At 35.8% G+C, this 6,589-nt stretch overlaps 1 pseudogene; it reads right to left on the bottom strand.

The window, feature by feature from the left end:
• Positions 1-4,000: 4,000 nt before the first annotated feature.
• LOC101139400 (ribosome production factor 2 homolog) lies at positions 4,001-4,845 on the bottom strand (annotated as a pseudogene).
• Between the last annotated feature and the right edge of the window lie 1,744 nt (positions 4,846-6,589).

Raw genomic sequence — 6,589 nt, 5'->3', positions numbered from 1 at the left:
GGGCACAGTGGGAGGGAGACCTGCCTTTAGGACTGCCAGCTGTATGGGAGTGGGGTGAGGCCAATGACTGCTGGCTTTCCCCCACTTCCCAGGCGAACCGTATGACTCAGCAGAGGTAGCCATAATCCCCCTTGGAATATAATTCTATTGGATTGGGAACCACACCCCCATTCCCCACAGCAGCCACAGCAACCCAGACCCAAGGAATAGCTGAGCTCAGACACACCTATCCTTGCCCCTACCTGGTGGTCTTTCTCTACACACCTTGGTAGCCAAAGACAAAGGTCATAATATCTTAGGAGCTCTATGGCCCTGCCAACCATCTGAGAATCCTAAATACTTAACCAGGTGTCCCTAGGGCAAGTTTCCATCCTCCCTATAGGACCATAGCTGATGCACTCTTCTTGAAAGTGTCACCTTCTGGCTGGAGGCCAACCAATACAAAATCAGTGCACTAAACAAAAACACAACCAAGACCCTCAGAGAGTCTACTTCATTCCCCTGCTACAGACGGATCACATCACAGGACTGTTTGTAGACACTCCCCAGTAGTGGAGTACTGGTAGCTTCATTGGGTGGCTAGACCCAGAAGAACAAAAACAATTACTACAGTTCAGGTCTCAGGAAGCCCCATTTCTAGGGGAAGTGGGAGAACACCACATCAAGGGAGCACCCCATGGGAAAAAAGAATCTGAACAGCGGCCCTTGAATACCAGATATTCCCTCTGACATAGTCTACCCAAATGAGAGGCAAACAGAAAAACAATTCTGGTAATATGACAAAACAAGGTTCTTTAACACCCCCAAAAGATCATACCGGTTTGCCAGCAATGGGTCTAAGTCAAGAAGAAATCTCTGAATTGCCAAAAAAAGAATTCAGGTAGATTATTCAGCTAATCAAGGAGGCACCAGGGAAAGGTGAAGCTCAACTTAAATAAATTAAAAACATGGTTCAGAATAAGAAAGAAAAGTTCTTCAGTGAAATACAGCATAAATTTTTTAAAAATAGCAACTTCTGGAAATTAAGGACACAGAGAAATGCAAAATGCACTTGAAAATCTCGACAATAGAATCAAACAAGGAGAAGAAAAAAATTCAGAGCTTGAAGACAAGGTTTTCAGGTTAATCCTATCCATCAAAGACAAAGAAAAAGTAATTTTAAAAATGAACAAAGCCTCCAAGAAATTTGGGACTATGTTAAACATCCAAACCTAAGAATAATTGGTGTTCCAGAGGAAGAAGAAAAACCCAAGAGTTTGGAAAATATATTTGAGGGAATAATTGATGAAAACTTTCCCAGCCTTGCTAAAGATCTGGACATTCAAATACAAGAAGCTTAAAGAACACCTGGGAAATTCATCATAAAAGATCATCACCCAGGTACATACTCATCAGGTCATCTAAAGTCAAGATGAAGGAAAGAATCTTAAGAGCTGGGAGGCAAAAGCATCAGATAACCTATAAAGGAAAACCTATCAGATTAACTGCAGATTTCTCAGCAAAAACACTACAAGCTAGAAGGGATTTGGGTTCTATTTTTAGCCTCCTTAAACAAAACAATTATCAACCATGAATTTTGTATACAGACAAACAAATGCTGAGAGAATTCACCACTACCAAGCTAGCACTTACAAGAACTGCTAAAAGGAGCTCTGAATCTTGAAACAAATCTTTGAAATACACCAAAATAGAATCTCCTTAAAGTCTCACAAGACATCTATAACAATAACACAATGAAAAAAATAAAAACAAAAAAACACAAGGTATTCAGGTAACAAATAGCACAATGAATAGAATAGCACCTCACATCTCAATACTAACATTGAATGTAAATGGCCTAAATCCTCCAGTTAAGAGATACAAAATAGCAGAATGGATAAGAATTTGCCAACCAAGTGTCTGCTGTCTTTGGGAGACTCACGTAATGCATAAGGACTCACCTAAACATAAGGTAAAGGAGTGGAAAAGATATCCCATGCAAATGGACACCAAAAGTGAGCAGGAGTAGGTATTCTTATATCAGACAAACCAAACTTTAAAACAACAGCAGCTAAAAAAGACAAACAGGGACATTATATAATGATAAAAGGATTAGTCCAACAGGAAAATATCACAATTCTACATATATATGCACCTAACACTGGAGCTTCCAAATTTATGAAACAATTACTACTAGAATTAAGAAATGAGATAGAGAGCAACACAGTAATAGTTGGGGACTTTAATACTCCACTGAGAGCACTAGACAGGTCTTCAAGACAGAAAGTCAACAAAGAAACAATTGAGTACTGTCTCAGACGACAGTGGAATACAATTGGAAATCAACTACAAAAGGCACACTCAAAACCATGCAAATACACGGGAACTAAATAACCTGCTCCTGAATGATTTTGGGGTCAACAATGAAATCAAGATAGAAATTTAAAGATGCTTTGAACTGAACAATAATAGTGACACAGCCTATCAAAATTTCTGGAATACAGTAAAACTGGTGCTAAGAGGAAAGTTTATGGCATTAAATGCCTGCATCAGAAAGTCTGAAAGAGCACAAATAGACAATCTAAGGTCACACCTCACAGACGTGGAGAAACAAGAACAATCCAAACTAAAACCCAGCAGAAGAAAACAAATGACAGGATCAGAGCAGAACTAAATGAAATTGAAACAAAAAACAGTAGTAAATCTCTATAAAAAGAAAGAGCTCTGCTCTCTCTTGTTTTATTTAATATAGTTCTACATCTCCAATATTTATCATTTTAAACAAAAGTGGTTACCTAATGATATTAAAATTAAAAAACTCAATATTTTCGTGAGAGTACTGTGAGGACAATCTAGTTATTTATTCATACACCTAATATTCATAAATCATAATATTTCAGGCACTGTTTAAAGTGTTTGGTGAGGTGACATATAACATGGAATTGTTGAATTATATTCACATCGCATAAGCTCAGCCAGTTTCAATGTTTATTAACAATTTCAAGAATGTAGACAACTAAAAGAGTCTCATGAAGCAGAGATAGACCTCTGAGACCTGTCTAGGGTCTCCTAGGGTCTCTAGCATTCTCCAGATCCTTTTCTTGCATAGGGCATACATATCTGGCTCAGATTAATAAATCAGTTTTTATGTGAGGTTTATGTAATTATTCACATTGTAGTGAGCATTTAAATGATGAGAAATATCAATTTATACCTCAAATCCTGTTTCATTTTCATAACATTCTTCAAAGAATCATGTCTCATAGGATTTTATATTGATTTGATGTAAGGAATCCTGCAGCCAAGGCATCCTAGAAAAAGTATTTAATAGATAATTTCTTGCTTATAGCAAATATCATCAGTCTATTTATCTAAAATTTCAATTAAAAGGAGCTCACTTTCTCTGGAAAATAAAGGAAATGAATGGATCACACACTAGCTACTTTAACTCTGTCCTCCTATAGGAATACAGCAATTAAAAAATAAGGTTTAAATTGTCCTCTATCTACTGAGAAAAGACAGAAAATTAAAAAATGAAATAAATGGGTAGTTGTCAAATGAATAAAACTTGTTGTTTTTTTTTTAAATAAACCTGAGAACATAAATTGGTTGTGCCAGGTAGCGTTTGGGATTACAGTTTTAAAGAGAGTAGTCAGGAAAAGCCTAACTGTAAAGGAGACATTTGAAGAAAATCCAAGGAAGTGCTGGAAGGAGCCATGAAGTTATCTGAGAGAAAAGTATTCCACACAGAGGGACCAGCAAGTACACACACTGTGAGTAAGGAGCATACCTGGCTTTTCTATGGTGCAGAGAAAATACCAAGTGGCCTGCATGGAGAGAACAAGGGTGAGAAAAGCAAAATATAAGATCAGAGGGAAAAAGAGAAATATTATATGGGGTCTTGTAGAGTACTATAAATTTTTGCTCTTGTGGTTTGATTGCTGTTAGTGTGTTGGCTAAGTTTTATTATTTTAAAAAATTCTCTTTGTTTTTTTTCTCATGGTCTTCTATTTTCTTCAGTTCACATCAAACCCCTCATTTCCCCAGTCTGTAGTTTGCTTAGGCCTTACTTCTGCATGTGAATCCTTCCACAAATTATACCAAAAGTATCATGGGAGATAATTTTCTTCCTCTTTGGCTTGAAAGTTGTTGGCATTTGCATAGATAATTTATAAAGTTCATCTGATGCCAGGTGTGTCCTCCTCGGAACCCAATCCAATGAGGTTTCCATATCTCCACTTCAATCTGTGGTATTCTGCAACAGATTTCTTCAGCAGTAACTCATAGCTTCGAAAATAAATCTTCCCTTACTGTGTGGTGAAATGTAAAACATACTCTGATCCAGTTGGGAGGCTATTTGATACTCCTGGGCTGCTGAAGAAATCAGTAAGAAGACTCTTTAGCCTTATAGAGTCTTCTTTTACATCAAAATCCTCACCAGCAAATATTATCATGGGTTTTGTTTTCTCAGGGCATTTACTCTTCTTAATGTCTATTAATGAGACAAATTTCTCAATGCCTAATTCTATCATATCTAGCAAAAGATAGCCATACATGTGATCTCTTATGAGATTATTTGTTCATTTCTTATTATGGGAGCCGTACGTGAATAAGGAACAATCTGATTTCTTTGAAGAATTCCAGTGATATCTGATTCTAGAACAGTCTTATAATATTTTTCTTTTTGTACAAAAAGCCACAGAGATTTTTCAATGCATACACATCTCTAAGTACTTGTGTCACTGTTGCAGTTGCATTCTCCTCTTTAATCAACATGGCATTTTTAATATTTTCACTGAATTTCAGTTCTCTCTTCTCAAGGGATTTCTTTGTTCTTGTTATTTTAGGCTTTACAACTTGATCCATGGCTACTGCAACCCACAACCCAAACCACGTAAAATGCCAAGTGTTTTTTGTTTGTTTGCTTGTTTTTAATGTTCAATGAGATTTAAAAAAAAGCAAACAAGAGAAGTGACATGATACCTCTTACCCATTATAAGTGTCAGTGTCATTCTAGATCTTGTATTGAGAGTAAACTGTGCATTTCTGGGAGGGAAAGTAAGAATGGAAGCAGGGAGACCAATTATAAAGGTATAGCAATATTTCTAAATAAGATCAGATGGAGTCTTGGACAAGAGTATTAGAGGTTGATGTGGTAGTATATTTTGAAGACAAGACAGAACAGAATTTTCATGTGAATTGCCCTCAGGGTCTGAGAGAAAGGAGAAACTCACAGATACAATCAAGGATTCTTACCAGATCAACATGAAGAAAGGTGGAGACTACAGATGGAGTAGTTTGGAGGGTTGAGAGTACAACAATTTGGGGACATGTTAATTTGGAGATGTCTATTAGAAATTCTAAACTAGATGCCACATAAACAAACATTCAAATTTAGATTCCAGGGAAAAGAGCATGGGTGGGGATAAAAATTTTGGAATTTTCAGTGACACTTAAAGTCATGACTCTTCATGAGATCATCAAGGAAGTGACAGGAGACTGAAGAGAAAAGAACCAAGAGGTCAATTTTCCACTGAGAGACATGGAGGTAGAAGAGGAGCCAGCCAAGTTGACCAAGAAAAAGCAAATTGTAAAGTAGGAAGGAATCTAGGAGACCGTAATATTTGGAATCCAAATCAAGGACGTGTTTTAAGGAGGAGGCAGTGGTAAGTGTTAAAGCTTTAGAGGACTCAGAAGAGAAATAAAAATTAAACACTGAATTTACCATCGAATTGTTGCTGTTGATAAAACATGTTGTGGTAGAGACACTGAGACAAAATGTTTTATATTTTTCTTTAAGCACAATATGTAAATTTGATAAATGTCTTTTTTTACAATGGATATTGTTTGGAACTTATGCTTTTGTTTTGAAGGACATATGTATTAATTATTTATTCTTTCAGACCTACTATACATAACAGCCTCTCAGCTTTTGTAGAGAAATCAATCCATGAGATTGACAAAGTCCCTGAATTTATGGAGTTTACATTGTATTGGATATCATTAAACCAGTTTGTGCAAATATTAAATATTTATTCATAAGTATAACTGCCATGAAAAGATAAAATATAATAAAGGGATATAGTATGAGTTGGGTAAGTGACTGATTTTGTGTGTTTTTCAGAAAGGCTTTTCTGAAACTATTAAATTTGTGTTGAGTTACACAGTATGAGAAAGAAACAGCCTTATAAAAAGCTGTTGTATGGGGAGAGCATTCCAGTAAGAGTAAAGAGCTGCAAAGCCTCTGAAATAAAAACCATCATAATAAAAATAGCCTATATTTACTCAGCACAAACTGTGAGCCAGACACTAAATATTTTAAATGTATTATTTGATTTAATCCTTGCAAGAAATCTACAAAGTAGATAGCATTACTATCTTTAAAGATTATAAATGTGTTGCTAAGGAAATGCAGCTATGAAGCAATGAAACTCATATTCATAATTTGCATGCTTATAGGCATTATGTTATATTATTTCAAATATGTTTTGTTCAAGAAACAAATAAATAAACTATAGAGTGAAGGATCCAGGGCCCAGATTATATACAGGATTTCAATGAATGATGTAAGTTTGGTTTTTTATTATAATAATAGTCAGATATCATTTTA

The sequence above is a fragment of the Gorilla gorilla genome, chromosome 3 (genome assembly GCF_029281585.2).
Source record: "Gorilla gorilla gorilla isolate KB3781 chromosome 3, NHGRI_mGorGor1-v2.1_pri, whole genome shotgun sequence".
Taxonomy (NCBI): domain Eukaryota; kingdom Metazoa; phylum Chordata; class Mammalia; order Primates; family Hominidae; genus Gorilla; species Gorilla gorilla.
This window is presented reverse-complemented; position numbering and strand designations above follow the sequence as displayed.